At 56.4% G+C, this 19,118-nt stretch overlaps 1 protein-coding gene across 1 annotated transcript in view; it reads right to left on the reverse strand.

The window, feature by feature from the left end:
• Nucleotides 1-18,867, reverse strand: part of PAK6 (p21 protein (Cdc42/Rac)-activated kinase 6) — a 54,545-nt gene extending 35,678 nt beyond the window's left edge. Inside the window, exons 1-3 of the mRNA XM_006778166.2 lie at nucleotides 18,354-18,867; nucleotides 17,507-17,585; nucleotides 5,013-5,129 (exon numbers count right to left, since the gene is read on the reverse strand). The gene's annotated coding sequence lies outside the window, so the exon portion shown is untranslated. The remainder of the gene's footprint in view (nucleotides 1-5,012; nucleotides 5,130-17,506; nucleotides 17,586-18,353) is intronic.
• Nucleotides 18,868-19,118: the final 251 nt, after the last annotated feature.

The raw sequence follows: 19,118 nt of genomic DNA on the forward strand, positions 1-19,118 counted from the left end.
CCTCCACAGGGTCTCACTCAGCCTGAAGCTGGGCAACCCACGGGCGTGGCTCGAGGAGCGGTAGGCAGAGCTTCGTGGCGATGCTACTGCCCCTCAGCCACATGGGGTTTGGGTGGTGGCCCTCAGAGCAGGGCACTGTGGCTTGGCCGGTCTTGAGTCCATCACAGAGTAAGCAGAGCAGCCATGGTGGGCGGTCACCCTTTCGAACTGCTTCTCCTCTGGGAGGAGGACATCCACCATCTGCCAGGGCCTGGGGTGCCAGGGCCACCACGCTGTAGGGCCCCACAAACCCAAGACACGGCTACAGAGAAATGAGTCTGCATTTAAACCTCAGACTGGAGCTCAGACATTCAGATGAGGGCTGCCCTCTGAGGCAGACCCTTGGGAGTGACTGTTTGAGGCATGCCCCAGCACTTCCAGAAGTTCTCTTTGGACAATTGGGGGCCATCTTGAGCCAACGTCAACTGTTCTCCTAACCTGTCGCCTCTGCTTTCACCGGAAGCGGCCGTGTCTGACTTGGTTAGCCACCGCGCCTCCCAGGACTGCCTTCCAGTGGGTTTTACTATTTCCACACATCAAATCCCTCTCAAGGAAAGGATTCGCAAGAATTCTCTGCAGGCTGGGAAGGTGGCTTCCAGAAAGCAAGTCTAAAGGAGCGCGCGGCTGCTCTGAGGGGATGGGTTCGGTGGGTTAGGTTCTGGGATGGTGGTTAACTGTCTGTTAGGAAGGAAGCCAGGCGAATGGAAGAGAGGAGGCAGCTGCGCCCGGGGCCCTGCTCTGAGTGCCAGTGAGCCAGAGTGGGGGGCGCACCCCAGCTCCCTCTTCGGGAGGCTCAGGGCCTGCTAATCGAGCTGAGCTCTGGCTCAGTGTGGCCCCAGGGAACGGGCATCCTGAGCGGCTTGTGGCCGTGACCCACTCTCTTTCCGAGGCCTGAGCGTTTCCGCTGGTGACCAGGGAATGGACTCCTTCCCCCTGCCGGCTTCTCAAGCACAATGAGAGGAGACAGCGTCTGCTCTAGCTTGAGGGTCCATTGGGTGTTTTCAGTAACCACCACTCAGGGAAGGCCTAGTGTGAGCACCAGGCTGGGTGCTGAGCAGTTTTTTAATTAAGAAAATATATATATATTTTATTGATTTCAGAGAGAAAGGGAAAGGGAGAGAGAAAGAGAGAAACATCGGTGATGAGAGAGAATCATCGATCGGCTGCCTCCTGCACGCCCCACACTGGGGATCAAGCCCACAACCCGGGCCTGTGCCCTGACCAGGAATTGAACCGTGACCTCCTGGTTCATAGGTCAACACTCAACCACTGAGCCTCACAGCTGGGCTGTGCGCTGAGTATTTCACATACAAAATCTCCTCGCCACAAGCCTGTGAGGTAAGACTGTTATCGGCCCATTATGCAGATGAGGAAACTGATGTTCAGAGAGATTAATGATTTGCCCAAGTCAAGCAGCAAAGAAGGGGCAGAGCCACGTCTATCTGACCCAGATCCTCATGTGAACCTGGTTGCAGTCGGCTGTCACCTCCCACCACCCACGCTGCGTGGTTCTCAGGCCCACCCAAGGTGCTGCTTCGGGAAAGGAACCATTCTAGAATCATGGCACTGAGGCAGAGGAATGACAGCAATCACACAGGCACCCCTGCTGCTGTCTCCGTCCAGTCACAGAGTGACCACAGAGGACCCTGTCACCTCCAGAGCCTGACCTCCCACGCTGACCCCTACAGTCGGGCTGCCCAACCTCCTCACACCTCCTTGGAAACTGGCATCGCTCACACCCTTCCTGAGGAGCTGTGTGGGTCTCGGCCCCTGTTGACAACAAGTGTGGACTGAAGCCAGCCTCTCATTAGAGGATTCTCATCCGTCAGAAGATTTTTCTCAAACTTTATTTTTCTGGGGTTTGTTTAAATATAAAATTATACTATTCACTCATTAATTCAAAAGTATTTAGATGTTAGACACCCTCCTGAGCTCACCACCTGCCAGAAGAGACGGTGCTGCTCACCTGAGGGACTCGTGCGTGGGATCTGGCCTGGCCTCTGTCCCGGCCCAAACTGCAGCCCCTCGGCGGCATTCCCAACAGAAGCCTGTCCCTGCTCTCACACTGCTCCAGGGAGTCTGCTGATGGCGACTCCTCCCCCTCCCCAGGGCCCCTGCCCTCTGTCTTCCCTCAGCCTCCACCAAAGGTCCAGGACACCATCTGTCCCTGTTCATATGACATGAGTGTCAGGAGAGGTGGCACCTCAGCACACTTTCCTGGCCCCTAAAAATATGCCAGGGAAAGGCCTGAATAGAATTTGATTTGCTTTTCTGCCTGGTTGTCACCTGCAGGGGCGTGGGCCTAGACCCAGGCTGTGGCCCTCACTGCCATTGCCTGGGGCCTCTGTAAGGTCTGCCCAGGACCATTGGGCTGCCGTGTCCCCAGGATGCCGAGTAGCGCTCAGGTCCTGTTGTCCCCCTGGAGTGGCCTAGAGAGAAGCTGTGTGTGCAGGCAGAGGGCACTGTGCACATAATAAGCCCACATGTCTGGGCTCCCTGCCCCTGTCATCATTCCCACACTGCAGGCCCCAGTGAATCCCCAGGGGAGAGATAATGGGGCTGCTGTTGAAAAGAATATGATAATAAAGCTCATTCAATCACTTGTGTCAACACTCCAGTTGAATAAGAGGCCAAAGAGCCAGGCTGGCCAGCCAGAGAAGGTTAATATTGACTCAGGCTCGCCTCTCAGGCCCGGCTCCAGCCTGCACACGCAGAGCTGTGGTCCAGCAGCAGCTCCAGCCAGAGCTCTCTGACCTCTGTTCGCTGTACTCGAAATTCTAACCCCCTCCTGGGTCCACAGGACTGTGCTCTCCTGGGCACGGGGTTATCTCCAAGGGAAGAGAGAAGAATGGCCTTCCTGGGAGGGCCGCAGGCCAGGCACCTCCTCACCAGCCCAGATTTTCAACAGCCTCCGCATGCAGAGGCCTGAACTCATCACAGAGTTCTCAATCCTAGAAAGAACCTCTAGAGTCTCTACTTACAAAATTAGGTCCCCAATCACACACACACACACACACACACACACACACACCACACACACACCACACACACAACACACACACACACCACACACACACACACAACACATACACACCACACACACAATACACACAACACACACACAACATACACAACACACACACAACACATACACACCACACACACACACACACACAACATATACACACCACACACAACACACACACACAACACACACACACACACACACACATGCATAATTATGTTTTTACAGCCCTTAACTTTCTATATTTACTTTGTCTTCCTCCTCACTTTATGCTCACAATACCACTGTGACTTGGGCCAATCCTGCTTTACTGGGTGCATTTTAAAGATGACAGGAGGCTGGGGAGAGGGAGGAGGAGATGAGAAAGGGATATACACTGTACACGTCAGGCACTGTGCTGGGTGGGTGCTTTTTACTAGTGCATTTAATGGTCACACTCTATGAGGGAGATATTATAAGCTCTGTTTTGCAAGGGAAGAAACCAAGGCTTGGAGAGAAGTAACTGTTTGTGAGATGGTAAGTGTGGAGTTGGGGTTCAAACTCAGGTCTCTCCAACTCCAACCCCCAAGCCCCTCTCCTCTGTCACGCCCAGAGAAGTTAAATGACCCGTCTCAGATCACACAACTACTAAGAGACAGGACTGAAAGCCTCAAGCCAGAGGCTCCTCCTACCCCAGGCCACACCTGTGACCAGGATCACCCATGAACATGTGACCACATGTGACATGTACAGAGCATGCTGCTGTTTCTGCCTCCAAATTCAGATCCCCTTCCAGAAACGGCCCCTTCCCCAGGCCACCTCACTACCTGCCCCCATGGACACTCTGCCTTTACTGCTTTCCCATTGCTTTGCTCTCACGGCCTCCACAATGTCCTGCTACATAGTCAGGCCGTTCTCCAAGTTCTCCAAGCGAGGAGCGCTCAGGTAGCTTCTGCTTTTCCAATACTGACAAGTGGAGGTGAGACATGGTCCCTTGCTGGGCTGCTCTCATGTCTCACTGTGACTCCTCACAACTATCCCATGAGGAAAGCATGATCCTCCCCATTTTATTGCCAAGGACATTCAAGTTAGGAGAGAAGTAAAGCAACTTGCCTAAGCGACCAAAGGTAAAGTGAGGATTCGAACCCCGCTTTTTCTGGTTCCGAATGGGTGCTCAGCCGCTGTCCTGTGCACGGCATGAGAACGCATCGCAGTGTATGCTGCACCTGCCACAAAAGACCTGAGCACACACAGTCCCAACTCCCCCACCTCGAGGAGCACGTCAGACGAGCCTAAGAGAATGCCAGGAGGGGGCAAGACACAGGGAGCACAGTCTACGTCTTGGGAGCTCTGTATGTCTCGGCCCTCAGTGTTCCTCGCAGCATCTACATCCGGGCTGGAAGCTGCACCCCGGGTGCCAGAAAGCCTGGAGGGATCTTAGCAGGTTGGAGATCTGGGGAATGCGTTGCTCAGCACGGGCGCTGGGCCTGCTACTGCCCTTCCTGTTCGGGAGCCTCTTTCCCAAGCAAGAGTTCAGTGCAGGGCTTTGGTGACACTGTCTTGCCCCAGACGGGCATCAGACCTGATGACATGCAGAGGCTGGGCCAGGGCGGGCATTTGGAGCTCAGAGGCCTGCTGTGGGCTGAAGCGATGGAAGTAACAATGTACATACACCGAAGACTGAGAAATGGCACCTAAAAGGAACCGCTGCTGCCCTGGTTCAATTCTGGTCAGGGCATCTGCCCAGGTTGCAGGCTCAATCCCCAGGCAGGGTGCCTGGGGGAGGCAACCGCTCAATGTTTCTCTCCCTTCCTCTCTCTCTAGAATAAAAACATTAAAAAAAAAAAGCGATCACTGTTGCCTCGCAGTACCAAGCACGGGCTAGCCCAAGAAGGCCTCACTGCCCCTCCAATCTGTCCCTATGCTGGTCTCCTGGACACCCTGCCAGGGCTGGCGGTCCCTCACTCACCTGCTGCGGGCGGCCTTCCTCCCTCCTCTTCTTCCTGGCTCCTTACCCTTCAGTGGCCAGAGCTCTCAGGCACCAGGAGAGGGAAGACTAAGGACCTTCCCGGCCAGTCCTGTGGGCCTGGGGGGAAACAGATAAGAAAGTCATTGTGACAAATGCCATACGTGTCCCCGCGGGTGGACTTTGCGCATGGCCGCAATCCAGAGCATTCAACCCGCCCCAGACCAGCCTCCCCACTAAGCCACTTGCTCAGGTGCAAGGGGAGGCGGCGGTATCTCCACCGGCGCGAGGGGAGGAGGGGACAGGGCGCGCAGCGCTTCCGGTCCCGCTCCCGCCACCCCGGGAACCCCGGCAGCCACAGGGCCCACCTCCCTGCGGGGAATGAGAACCGGCAAAAGGGGCCGCGCGTACGGGGAGGCCTGCCCGCTCGTCCCGGCCCCAGCCCCGGGAGGGCAGCCAGTTGTAGGGGTTGGCTGGGGCACCCACCTGCGAGCAGGAAGCCTCGGAGCCCTCGGAGAGGCAGGGAGCGGCCCGCCCTCCGCAGGAGGGACCTGGGCGCCGGGAGCGCGAGGGAGGCCGCGCTGACTAGTACAAGTCGGTGCAGCGCCGGCCTCACCTGGCCAAGAGTTTGATTTCAGGGTGTGGCTCCAGGTAGGACTCGGCGGCCAACAGAGCCCTGGAAAAGCCGCCCCAGGACGCGAGGGGCCGTGGCCGTGGCCGTGAGCCTCTCTGCCCGAGGGGCGCTTCCACGCTCAACCCTTTCTAACGCGGGGCTCCCGCTTCCTCGGGCCCTTCGCCTCAGGACCCCGACCCCAGCCATGCCCGGCTGTGACCTGCCGGTGGCTCCCAGTCCCTGGGCCGCCTGGCGGAGCCTGACCTGATTATCCGCGGAGCCCCTCTCTGTGTAATTAACTCCTTCATTTGCATTGCAGATGCTCCAGCTGCCTCCTTCCAGGCCCTGGAGGTGCTGCGGGCCCACCCACACCCCTTGGAGAGCCCGGGCCACCTGCCACCTTGGCCTGCCCGTCTGGCTGGACGAGGCCCTAAGACGCTCTTGGGCAGGAAAGCTGGAATGAACGAGATTCCTGTTTCCTTGTCAGACCCTGCTCAGTTCCGAGAACCCTCTGGTTTCAGGGAGGGGACCTCTGTGGGAAAGAACGCTTTCAGGGGCCCTGCACCCAAAAAGGGTGGGGCTCGGCCCCACAGCCCGCATCCATCCATCGCTGTGCCCAGCAGTGCCCTGGCCCAGAAGCAGGATGGCTGTGCAGAGAGGCTCACTCCTGGCTGCCCTTTGCCCAGCTTCCTCTGGCTGGGAGGGTGGTTTCTCCTGTGCATTAATGTTGTGGGGGAGGGAGAGGGGGAGGGAGGGACCACCTGCCTGTCTCTTCCCCAAACAGGGAAGTGAGAAGACCCTTGCTGTCCTAGACTCGGGCCCCAGGAAGGCCTGTGTCCAGTTGGGTGTTGAGAGGATTCTGGCTGGAGATTCAGCACATCTGCACTCCAAATGGCCCCCAGGCTGGGTGGCTGCAGTCACAGCAAGCGGACCCAGGACTGCGGAGATTTCCGTCACTGTTGGGCACTTCAAACTTCAGTTATTAACTGAGGTCACTACTGTCATGTGTCATTTTTGTTCATGGATCCTTTAGATATATCAATGCAATTTATGGATACCGCGTTTGCATATGGGCTCTTTTGCTTATGCACAGTTTAGACTCCTGCTGAGCACAGCTAAGGTGATGAGTGGGAATTTGCCGGCCCCAAACAGGCCCGCACCCTGCCTGGCTGCGCACCCTGTCTGGCTGCACCACAAGCCCCAGTGCCCTAGGCCTCTGGGGAAGCGTGGCAGTGCCCGCTGGAGATGTTGGCCTGTGAGCGGGAGCCTGGTGTGGAAGCTCTCCTCTCTCCTCTCCTCTCCTCTCCTCTCCTCTCCTCTCTCTGAAATCAATTAAAAAAACACATCTTTAACAAATATATATTGGGCTGCTCCAATAGGGCATCGAGTCTAACCTTTTGTGTCTTTCTAAGAACCTGCATAAAACAGGGACACAGGAGTCCTGGCTGTGGAAAGCCCATTATGCTGTGGGGGGGGCGGGGGGGGGTTGCAGGGAGAATTGGTTGCTGAGGATTTGAAATGATCCATGAACCAACGCTAGAATGAAATGCCTAACATTGTTGAACCTAGAATCAACACCCTAAATTATGTTTTACTGACTCACAGATGCACACATGAATTCATTCTTTTTATACAAATACCTTATATATCAAAACGACAACTCCAAGCGGTACTTCTGAACTGTTGAACTGTGATAAAGTGTGAACATTAGACTATTATCAAAAGTGAACTGGTATTTAATTTGGTTTGAATCTAGGCTTGGGTATCCCATAAAGGCTACTAGCCAAGTCCCATCCTCATCCTGTAAGGAGTGAGTCTAGGTAACCCTGAGGTCCTCCTACCTTTTGGAACATCGATGGGGTTTGCGGAGAGTCAGAGATTCCCAAATAAGACTGATCATGGAGGTAAGACTGACCATGAACCCCCCCCATCACTGAAGACCCCAGATAACTATCAGTCAGGTATGCTAGAGCAAAGGTTCCCGTATTGGATACTAGGCTAGACGAGAGGACTCTGCTGCCCATTACAACCCCACGTTTCTGCACTTGTGGTCGCATCTACAGGTGGGTCAGCGCCCCTGGGCTGGGGGACCTCTGCCAATTAGGATGGCTGGGATGTGCAGACTAGGTCCTGAGTGGTTAATTCCTGTGTGTGATCCCCCTTCTCTATCCTCCTCTGATTCACCCCCAACTCAGCCCTGTCCAGGATGAGAGGGCAGAACAAGAGTGCAGGAAGTGGCAGGAACAGCCTGGGGGACAGCATCTCCTCCAGCATCCATGTGCCTCCCTCTGGCCCTGTTCCCATGGCGCTGTGCTGCGCACAGGGAAAGGGACCGGGCACACCCTCCTTTGCAGAGCCCTGGCAGCTGGCAGAGGCATTCAGGTCGAGGGAGTTGTCCATATGCTGCCATTCTACAAATTGGGCAGGAGCTCTAGACAGGGACACTGAGAACTGACATTTCACCACCGCCAGTGGCTCTTGGAGCCCCACCAGCACTGGGGCACTGGCCAACCCGAACTGTCTGGGAAGGCACGCTGGGCGGGGCGGGCGCTTCCTGGCTCCTTCTCAGCCCGTGGCTGTCGGGGCCTGCTGTAACGTCTGAGCACCTACAGCTAGGGCTGGGAGCCTGGGTTAGGACCAAAGAGGAAAGATATGGATCGACTGTGGTTTAGAAACACAAACACATTATCCTTTCCCTGCACTTTCTGCTGCATGACTTGAAAAGCTGCCTGGGGATCAGGAAGACTGCTGACAAGCTCACTCACTCCCAGCGCTCCTTTCTCTGGAGGACTCTGCCCTCCTCTAGTAATAGTAATAATAATAATAATAATTATTATTATTATTACTGCCAATTATATGCTTCCGGTGGGCCAGGCCCCGTGCTAAGCTATTTACACACATTATCTCACCCAAGTCTTTGGCACAGAAGAAGGATACTATTGTTCTCATTTTACAGAGGAGGAAACTGAGGCTCAGAGTGGTTAAGGAACCCGCTCAGGGTCTTGTGGTGATTGAGTGGTGGAGCCAGATTTCCAACCCAAGTGTATCCCCCAGACTGTTCTCTGAACTCCATCCTGCTCAGAGGCCCCTGGTTCCAAGGACTGTCAGTATGACTTGACCAAGTCGGGTGAAGTTCCTGGGAACAGTTGCTGGGGGAGGCACTGATCTTTGGCCTTCTTGTGCCACCCTGGATGGGTAAGTCATGTGACACTGAGCGGTGGGGGATAACGCTCCCTCATTTCTGACGAGGGCGTGAGGACCCTCACACAGCAATGGATGTGGGGCCTCTGGTGCTCCCACCCTGTCCCTGAGCCTCTGCTAGGAACCAGGTGCTGGACTGCCCCAGTCATGAGTCAGCAGCACCCTGCCTGAAGTCCCAGCATCCAGCCTGTGTCCTTCACAGACCCGGTGTGGGCCCAGCACCAGGAGACCCACATGAGGCACTGCTGGGAAGGTGGGGCCTGGCTCACCTGCTTGCTGCTTCGCTTGAGGAACCCCCTGGAGCCTGGAAGAGAGGCAGCCTCTGGCCCTAGGAGAGGGGCAGTCTTTATAGTAGGCTAGAGGCCCGGTACACAAAATTCTTGCATGGGTGGGGAGTGTCTTAGCCTGGCCTGTACCTTCTCGAAATCCGGGATCCCTTGGGGGATGTCTGACTGCTGGTTTAGGCCCGATAGTCAGACATCCCTCTTGTAATCCAGGACCTCTGGCTCCTAACCACTGATCTGCCTGCCTGATCACCCCTAACCACTTGCCTACCTGCCTGATTGCCCCTAACTACTTGCCTGCCTGCCTGATCACCCCTAACCCCTCCGCCTGCCTGCCCGATTGCCCCTAACCACTCACCTGCCTGCCTGATCGCCCCTGCCTCTGCCTGCCTGCCCAATTGCCCCTAACCACTTGCTTGCCTGCCTGATCGCCCCTAACCACTCACCTGACTGCCTTGATTGCCCCTAACCACTTGCCTGCCTGCCTGATCACCCCTAACCACTCACCTGCCTGCCTGATTGCCCCTAACCACTCGCTTGCCTGCCTGATGCCCATCACTACCTCTGCCTTGGCCCCTGCCATTGGGGCTTGGTTCGGAAGGATGTCCAGAATGACGTCCGGAAGGTTGTTCATCAATCCAAACTAATTAGCATATTATGCTTTTATTATTATAGGTTCCTTCATCTCCCTCTCTTCCAGGCTGTCCAACAGCTGTCCCTTCCTGTTCTTGGGGTGGCCTGAGCAATGTCCCTCACCCTGATGGTCCCTCACCATCTCTCTCTGCTGATGAGGCTGAGAGGCAGGTGGCCACCTCTGAGGACCTGGGAGCGTGAGTTGAGGGAGTTAACATTGCCAGGCCCGTGGGGTCCTTAAGCAGAGGAGAGAGAGATTAGCTGTAGATAACATGGCTTCCTGCACGCTCGGAGCCCTTCTGTCTCTCTAGACCAGGGGTCCTCAAACTACGGCCCGCGGGCCACATGCGGCCCGCCGAAAACATTTATCCGGCCCGCTGGGTGTTTTTGCCGCTGCTGCCTGTTGCTTAGCAGCCGACTAGTGTTTTTTTAAACTATAGTCCGGCCCTCCAATGGTCTCAGGGACAGTGAACTGGCCCCCTGTTTAAAAAGTTTGAGGACCCCTGCTCTAGACTGCCAGGCTGTCTCAGCCTCAGCTTCTTGATGTGTATAAGAGGGGAGGGATGTGTATAATGGGCCAACCTCCATTCAGAAGGTGGGGAAATGAGATCTAGGACATTGGAGTGCAGGGGCCCGGAGGATCAGCACCCCAAACCGGGTGAAAAGTTCTTGACCCTTGGCCCTCACAGCTGCTACAGGGACTAAGGAGGAGACTCACGCTTGTAGTTGCCATGGGGAGCCACTGAGCCCCATGGGCCCCAGGGGCAGGATGCCAGGGTTCTTCCAGGAGAACTTGCTAAGGAGTCAGTTCTACAGGTCTAGCCCCTCCAGATCCTGGAGAGAGAACCCAGCCCAGGGGCAGCACTGTCGGGCCCAGTTAGGTATTTGGGAAAAGGCCATGGGGCTCCCCTGCTTGGCTGCTGCCCTGAACCTCAGGAGAGGGAAACTTCCACATCCAGAAGCCTCTAGCCCAGTGGTTCTCAACCTTCTGGCCCTTTAAATACAGTTCCTCATGTTGTGACCCAACCATAAAATTATTTTCGTTGCTACTTCATAACTGTAATGTTGCTACTATTATGAATCGTAATGTAAATATCTGATATGCAGGATGGTCTTAGGCGACCCCTGTGAAAGGGTCGTTCGACCGCCAAAGGGGTCGAGACCCACAGGTTAAGAACCGCTGCTCTAGCCTCTCTCCACCTTTTTCTCAAGCTCTGCACCTGTGATAGGCTCCCTATGACAACGGGATACACAAGGCCAGTCCTCCCCAAACGCAAACTGACACTGGGCCCAGACTTGCTTGACTGTCCCAAAGGGGCCTGGTGACCTGGACAAGCCACTCAGATGCAGGGGCCACCGTCCACCCACCCCCAGGGGCTGAAGCAAGGGCAGTGCAGGCTGGGCACCTTTCCCAGGTACAAGGGGCTATAAGCCACCCTGGAGAGGGCTGGGAAAAGAGAGAGTCACCTCTGGGCTGAGGACACTCATTTTTAGAGACATGATAAATTCACTTAATATCTTCTCACTATGATCACTTTGCAGGTTCTACTCTTAATGGGCTCCAAAGTGCCATCCAAATGTCTGTTGCTGGCAGTTTCGCTCTCTGGCTGGCACTTTTGCTGGCAGAACTAACAGCTGGAAGCTTCCTTGAATGGAAGCCATTCATTGTCCTTTCTCTCCCTCCTGAGCCTCTGGTGGCTGCCCCGGTCTGGAGTGGGCGCCCAGGGCCTGACTTTAAGGAAGGACGGGTGAGTGGGGGGAGTAGGAGGCTTGTGGCCGGGTAAGGGCTCAGGCCAGAGAAAGGAAAGAGCCTGTGGAAGCACAGTGTTGGCTGCCCAAGCCCCATGCACAGCCCTCCGGCTGCAGTGCCTTAACTCTAAATGCACGAGTTCACAGGCTGTGGGCTGTGTGGTCTTGCGGGAGCACTGATCACCTGGCTGCAGAGCTCGCTGGACTCTGCCTTCTGTGTCTGCCCTGCGCTGTGCTGTGCTCAGAGGGTCCTGGAGGGGTGCAGGCAGCTGCTGCCCTCCCTTCTCAGGGTCATTCCTTTCTGAGTCTCTGGCCCACACCCTGACTGCCCCACGGTAGCAGCCTTCGGGACCGTCATGTGAGTGCTGACATGCAGGGGCCTGGAGTGTATGGCTTCACCCTCACTGGTGGCTGGCATGACGCCCTTGCTGGGATGATGGACCATCTGGAGGCAGCTCCTCCTCCTGTCTTGACCCTCCTCCTCCACAGGAGCCGGCACCCTTGCGCTCTCCTGGCCTTGCATTTGTTCTCCTGGCCTTGGCTCCATCCCTCCCCCGGGTCTGAGACCTCCACCTTTCTCCACCGTCCCTGACCCCAGACACACCGTCTCCAGTAAGGCCCACTGCAGTGTAAGACGGAAGTCTTCTTGTCTGCTTGGGCCTGATGATAGGGTGACAGATGACAGGCCTCCTGCTTCTGAGATCCAACATCTGATGGTGGCCATTGGACGTTTATACTCCTGCCGGGGGTCAGAGTATAACCTCTGCCCAGATCTCCCTTTCATCCCTAGATGCCCTCATCATTCCCTCCTTCTCTGGCTTGAGGCAATGACAGCCTTCTAGTTAAAATGTAAAATGCTTCCTGGGGCAAACACAACTTGAGTCCATCCATTTACACTCAGAGAGTGGCCGGGGTGGGGTCGGCAGAGCCTCTTCTTGGGGGTTCTGTTGACTGAGCAGGAGCTGAGCTGGGGCTCCATGTGGAACAAGATGGGGGCAGGGGTGGCAGGACCAGGGCCCCATTAGGGCAGGAGGCACAGAGGGGTGCTGGGACCTGTCTGGCCTCCCACTTTGTCAGGTCAGGCCACCTCTCTCAAGCCAGCAGGTGTCTGTCTGTCCCTCCTCGGGTGCCTTTGATGCTGCTGCCTGTGGAAAGGCAGTCTGGGTGGTGAGTGTACTGGACTGGGAGTCGGAGACCCCAGGCCTGAAACTGGCCCTGCTGCCGCTAGCTGTGCGTTCCCAGGACCCACTTTCCTTCTCTGGGGCTCTTCTGTCCTCTAAAACTTTGGGGGCCGGATTAAACATTCTTGGGGACTTCCTTTGGCCTGCATGTGCTACGGCAATCCAAGGCCAGCTCCTTTCTGGAGCAGCCCTTTCCACCTCTGTGCTTCTACCCACTGACCTGGGACTGTGCTCTTGACGGTCAGGGAGGCTGTGGCATAACGGGTCCCGGCTCCCTACACCCTCTACGCCTTTTTGCGTAATTCCACTTGAAGCCTCATTTGAAGCTGAAAGAAAATGGAGGCTGGAGGCTCTAGGCCAGGAAGCTGAACCAGAGAACCAGTCCTTCCGGTTTTAACCCTGCCACTGCTGCAGCCTTCAGGAGCAGGGCACACAGGCAGGCGGCAGGGGGCCGTGAGCACGGTGACTGGTCATGGCTATTTGCCTTGGGGGGACCTGCTGCACTGGGACCAGAAACCGGAACCATGTGGCAGCTGACCTGAGCTCTCTGGACTTCCTTTTCTGAGCACCCAGAGGCCCCCACTCCAGGTCCGGGCAGCCTGAGTGTGCAGATCACAGCCCTGCCCCACCCCCTTAGCCAGAGGCTCAGGGGCCTGAGTGCTTTGAGGGTTGGGCAAACCAGAGCCAAGCAGGAAGATACCGGCATTTGTCGATGACACAGCACTCCAAGGGGGCAGTTTTGCCACAGAGAACCCATAGGTGTACAAAAAGGTCCTCATTGTCCTTCTATAAAGACTTGGGTCTTTGCACTGCCTGATTTGTCATAATGAGATTTTATAGAAAACTAGAGGCCCGGTGCACAAAAATTCGTGCACTGGGGATGGGGGTTCCCTCAGCCCAGCCTGCCACTGCGACTGCTGGCCCTCAGCCCTCACTTCTTAGCGCTGGCCCTGGCCACTGGTGGGTGGGAGGCGATCTGGGGCCAGGCCAGCTGGGGGAGGGGCTGTGGGAGGTTGAGGCACAGCAGGACGCACCCCATCCAGCCTCTGTGGAGGCCTGGAACCAGGACGGGACTGCGCCACTGCCTCTGCAGAAGGCAGCAGTGGGACCGGGACCGTGCATCCCCCTCTGCTGCGCTGCCTCTGCAGAAGGGGCCTCGACGCTGGACAGGCCCATGCCGCGGCCTCTCCCACTCCCGCGCTGCCAGCTCTCAGCCCTCGCAGCACTGTCGCTTTGTCCAGAAGGATGTCCAGAAGGACGTCTGGAAGATGTCCCGTCTATCTGGTCTAATTAGCATATTACCCTTTTATTAGTATAGATGCTGGCCAGTGTGGGTGTCCCTTTGCCGGGGCTGATGAGGCCACATGTAGTTATGAGGGAACCCATTTTTTGTTTGTTTGTACGCTAATTCCCCCAGGATATGAAAGTCTGTCGTGTTCTGGGTTTGCCTTGTTCTAGGTCTGTGGTTGGAAAAATATGGCTCGTGAGCCCCTTGAGTGTGGCTCTTCCACAAAATACCACATGCGGGCACGCACGTACGGTGCGATTGAAACTTCATGGCCCATGTGCAGAAGTCGGTATTTTGTGGAAGAGTCACACTCAAGGGGCCAAAGAGCCACATGTGGCTCGCGAGCCACAGTTTGCCGACCACTGTTCTAGGTGAACAGAACCTGGGATTACCTTTCTTAAATTCATAGAATGATAACCCTTTGAGTCTGAGCCTTATGATTCTTGGGCATTTCTAAGTCACGTCATGGTAGTCAAGGAGATTGCTGTGGTCTCCAGGCTGGCCCTTCTGCACGAAGCACCTCCAAGTGTGTGCTTTAGATGGGGCTCATTCGTATGCAGTTCTTCAAGGAATCAGGGCCACCCTGTGACAGATTGCGGGCCAAAGAAGAGTGTGACCACAGTCAGACTTTTGATTCCTTCACTATATACAGTTCACATTAAGTTCTCTAGACTTCAAACTCTAGAACCCCTCAAAAGAAGGAAACTCTTAATAGGCTCAAATCATTCCTTAGAGAATTTCAGTGGATAAACAATTTGCTATTTGGAAAAGAATGGATCTGGTAGTGCTTTCCTTCCCAGCATTAGTGGGCATGGATCTATCAGCATTCTGAAAACTAGCTTTTCTTCAGGGAAGGGTTCTTCCAAAACCACCTCCTCCATGAAGCCTTTTCTGATTCCCCTGAAAACCCCAGTGTGGTCTCTCCCTCCTGGCACTTTGTTTCTCTAACACTAATAGTCATCACAATGATAACATTATCTTTGCTGAGCACTTATGTGCCAGCCATGCTGCTAAGGGTATTTGCATATAGCCTTACTTAATCTACTCAACCGCCCTAACTCATAGGCACTATAATTATCTCCCTTGGACAGGAAAGGAAATTGAGACCTAGTGAGATGAGGTAACTTATCTGAGGTCACCCAGGCAGGAAGAGGCAGCCCCAGGCCTGACACTCACCTGCTGTTAACCATCCACTATTCTGCCTTTTCCTGTATATCACTCTGAGAATCTGTCTTCTGCCCATAACAGTAGAAGCTGGTTCTTCCTTTGTGTTTTCACTCTTGGCTAATCTTTTTTTATTCATCTTTATAAAGTTCTATGTTAAGAACCATCTCCTGGTACTGGTCTAAATTTATAAATTATCTGGACTCAATGGCTAACAATTACCATGATGAATCGGGGACCCAGAGTGAACAGAAGGGCAACCCCCACCCCCGCCCATTGCTGATCATGGCTCTCCGCTGGTTTCGGGTGGGGTTGGCCCCCTGCTCAACTTTCCTTTCCCTCCTCTGCTGAAGCACCTTACACTCCCCAGGGCAAGGGCTCTGTCCTGGTCATTTCGTGGCACTTCCTCCCACCCCTGCTCCTGCCACCAGCGTTTTGTACTTAGGAGGCAATCCCTGTTCTCTGCCTACAAGCAAGTGAGCCAGAACAAGGTGCCAACTGCCATCTCCAAGGGCTGCCTGGAGCATTCATCTTGCCAAGAAAAGACATATTCCCCTTCAAGTCACCCCCTTCATATCTCTCCTTAGCCCTTAATGGGCCCCAGGGCTAAGCTCGGGAGAGGGGCTTCCAGTCAGCCTGCTCTCCCAGGCAGGAGGCCCAGCGGGGGCCAGAGGCTGAGAGCTCTTCCTGCCTCTGAAGCTTTCACCTTTCCATGCTCTTCCAGCCTGTGGCCCACTGCTTTCCACCAAGGCCGGGTCACAGACATGAACTCTCAAAGCCCTCACAGGGGCAGCTGCGGAATGCCTGTGGGTGAGGGTTGTCAGCACCCTTCCTACTGCCCAAGTCTTAGAAACGGCTCCTGAAGCCTGGGCCTTCCCACTCCTGGTGGAGAGGGCATCCTGTGAGAAGGGCCCTGCTTCAGGCCGCAGGGCAGCTTTCCACGAGGCCTTCGGGCCTCTGCACCCAGGACAGTGTGTGCTAGAGGTGTCTCTGGGCCCCTTGGGTAAGGAATGCAGTCTCTCAGCGTCTCCGCCCACTCCCTGCCGGCGGTCCCACAGAGGTGGGCAAGCATGAGACAATCAGTGTCCAGAGCCTCCCTCCGCCATCTTAAACTCCAGGCAGGCTTTCCCTCTCCTGCCCCCATACCTGGCCTCTACCTTCTGCTCCCTCCTGGCTCCATCACCCTGCTAGCCTGCTGTTTGTCGGGCACTCCACAGCCTCTGCCACTCTGAACCCAGCTGGGCACCAGCTGCTGGGCACCAGCCGCTGCTCAGCTCTGCACACACGAGAGATACCCCACCCCCCACCTCCCAGGCTTGGAGTCACCTTTTGCAGGGGGGAGAGAGGACTTGCTCATCCTGGAGCCAGGTGGGGACATGTCAGGTTTCATCCTGATGCTGGGCTCATGTGCCCCTCCCGCAGCACCTTCCCTGTGCCTGGCACATCCCAGGAACTCAGCGCACAGAGTCAGTCTGTCCTGGGGACCCATGCAGCCCCCACCCTCCCCCTTGTGGGTACCCACAGGGGCACACAGCTTCCCACCCAAATCAGGTGCTTCCAGAACAGCAGCCTTGCTCCTGCTGCTCACCCACTCCTGACTAGGCACTGGGGTTCCTGCTTGCCCTCCTGATCTGCAGGGGGACCCCTTGCTTGGCCCAAAGGCCTGATTCCCAGCTCGATGAGCTTCCAGGGACCCAAGGGCCCGGCAGCCCAGAGCTTATCTTCAACTCTTAGAGCCCAGTTCCCGGCGTAGAAAAGAACCCAAGCAGCCCCCCCACCATGACACCAGGGAAGAACAAACCACGCTATATTAGCCTTGCTTCTTGGTTGGGCCCCGGCACTTGAACACCCCAAGCTCACTTGGCCTGACACCCTAGAGCAAACCAGGACGCTAACGCCTGCAGCGGAAGTGAAGAGCCCAAGGCCTCACTGCCCAGCCAGGCCCCCTGAACCCGGCCAGCCACTGAGTGTCAGGGTCAGAATCTGTGCCCGGTAGGCTCTGCATAAGGGCATGACTTGGAGCTTGGGCCCCAAAGATGCTCCATAAATATCTGTGGGATGAATACAAGAGGGGAGCATCCTCGAGGTGGTAGGGTAAGAGGACATCCTGGAGGGGTGTCCTGGTGGCACTGGCTCGGCCCAGCAGGAGGGGAGGCACAGGCGGGAACAGCAGAAATAAGCATTTCGCTCTCTAGCCGGGAAGCCAGAGGCCAGCTTGGACTGGGATGTTTCAAAATCCATCTGGAAAGGGAGTGGCAGGTAGGATGGGGCCCACAGAAGCCCACAGCTGCTGCCCCTGTCCCAGAGGGCACCTCGCCTGGACACCTCCACATCCCCACCCCTGCCTGGGAAGCCCGAGCCTATGTAGGTAGCCGGGACCTTACCGTGCCGCTCCTCCGGGCAGCTGGGCCTCGAGCTCCCCACTGCAGGCTGGTGCTTGTCTAGCCCAGGAAGCGCCACTCCCTTCAGGCAAAAAGGGGGGAAAAAAAAAAGAAAGAAAAAGAAAACCTCAGTGCTTTTCTCACCCAGCCGCTTCTCCCAAAGGCTCCTGGTTGGTGTCGTCCTGCCTCTGTGGGCACACAGCCTCCTCCCTCTGCAGCTTACTCACCGGTGTGCCCGTGAGGCTGCCAGCTGTGTGGGGGAGGCGGGGGGCCCACGCCCCTCGGCCTGACACGCATCGGAGCATGCCTCGCGGGGGCCAGGCTGAGCAGTGGCCCCTGGCTGGGCCCTGAGTATGGGGAAGCTGTGCCCTGGCTGGCGCTCTTCTCAGGAAACGCGCCCCTGTGAGCTGGCAGAGAACACACATAGATGCTGACTGGCACTGCATGGGCGAGTGACAGCATTCCTGGGTAGAAAGCTGTCTCCTTAGAGCCCAGGGCTGTCGGAAGAGGGAGCAGCGATGTGCTGTCCGGCTGGCTGGCAGGTTGGCTTCCATCCTTGGCCTGTCCCTCGGACCGCTCCCTGCCTGGGCATTCTGCCGCGTGTCTGGGCTGTGGACTCAGAGGGCCTGGGCTTGTCTGAGCGGGCGCTGCTCTCACCCTGCTCAGGCCAGGTGCTTGTGTCCCTTTCCACAACACCCGTCTCAGGACCTGGGCTGGCCCAGCATCAGTTAGGAGGAGCTGCTGCCAAATCCCGCATCCTCGGCTCTCTGTGGACCCCCTGCTGTCCTCAGCACGGGGACAACACACACTCTCTCACACGTGGGGCCACACCCAGCACAGAGCCACCTACCTGCCCAGGTCGGCCTAAGCCAATCCAGCCTCGCTCTCCAAATGCCACTCTGACCCTAGAAGCCACTCATTTACAGAAAAATCTCGTGGGAGGTGAGTTCAAAGCCAGCCCGGGAGGAATCCAGTCGGCATGGACCAGACTCCCCTCCTCTCCCGGCACCTCTGGAGGACAAGGCAGCCGGATCACCATTTCGGCTATTGCACTTCGGTGGCTGGTGTCTCTCCCATGGCACTTCCGGCCCCCACAGCGCCTTCTATCACCTCAGGAAGGGGTGGCAGAGTCTCAGCAGGTCCCATCTTCCTCGGAGCCCAAGGCAGGGAGGGGCGGCTGGAAGGGGCGGGACTCAGATGCAGCTCCAAGTTTCCAGCTCCCAAAATAATCAGATGCAAAAGAGAAGAAAGAAACCCCCGGGCCAGCAGGTGACTCAGTGCCAGTGGGCCAGCTTAGTCACCTGGATGGCTGCTCCCGCTCCCGGCACGGCGGGCGGGGAGCGGCCCCTCCCCCACCGGCTGGCAGCGACCTGCTCCAACGTTGCTTGGCAATTTTGATATCGTCGAGTGTTGCCATGGGGAGGAGAGTGATGTCATTGACATAAAAAAAAAAAAACCAAACCCACTGAATTTACAAATCAGCTGGGGCTGGAGCTATTTATAAAAGCCTTTCTCCTGCCTTCCTTCACGGAGCGGGAGGAGAGGAAGAGCTGCCTGCCGGAATCAGGGGGCGCCTCCCCCCAGCCCCGCAGCCAGACCCCCCAGGCTCCCCACC

This window comes from Myotis davidii, unplaced genomic scaffold (assembly GCF_000327345.1).
Source record: "Myotis davidii unplaced genomic scaffold, ASM32734v1 scaffold46, whole genome shotgun sequence".
In the NCBI taxonomy this organism is placed as follows: Eukaryota; Metazoa; Chordata; class Mammalia; order Chiroptera; family Vespertilionidae; genus Myotis; species Myotis davidii.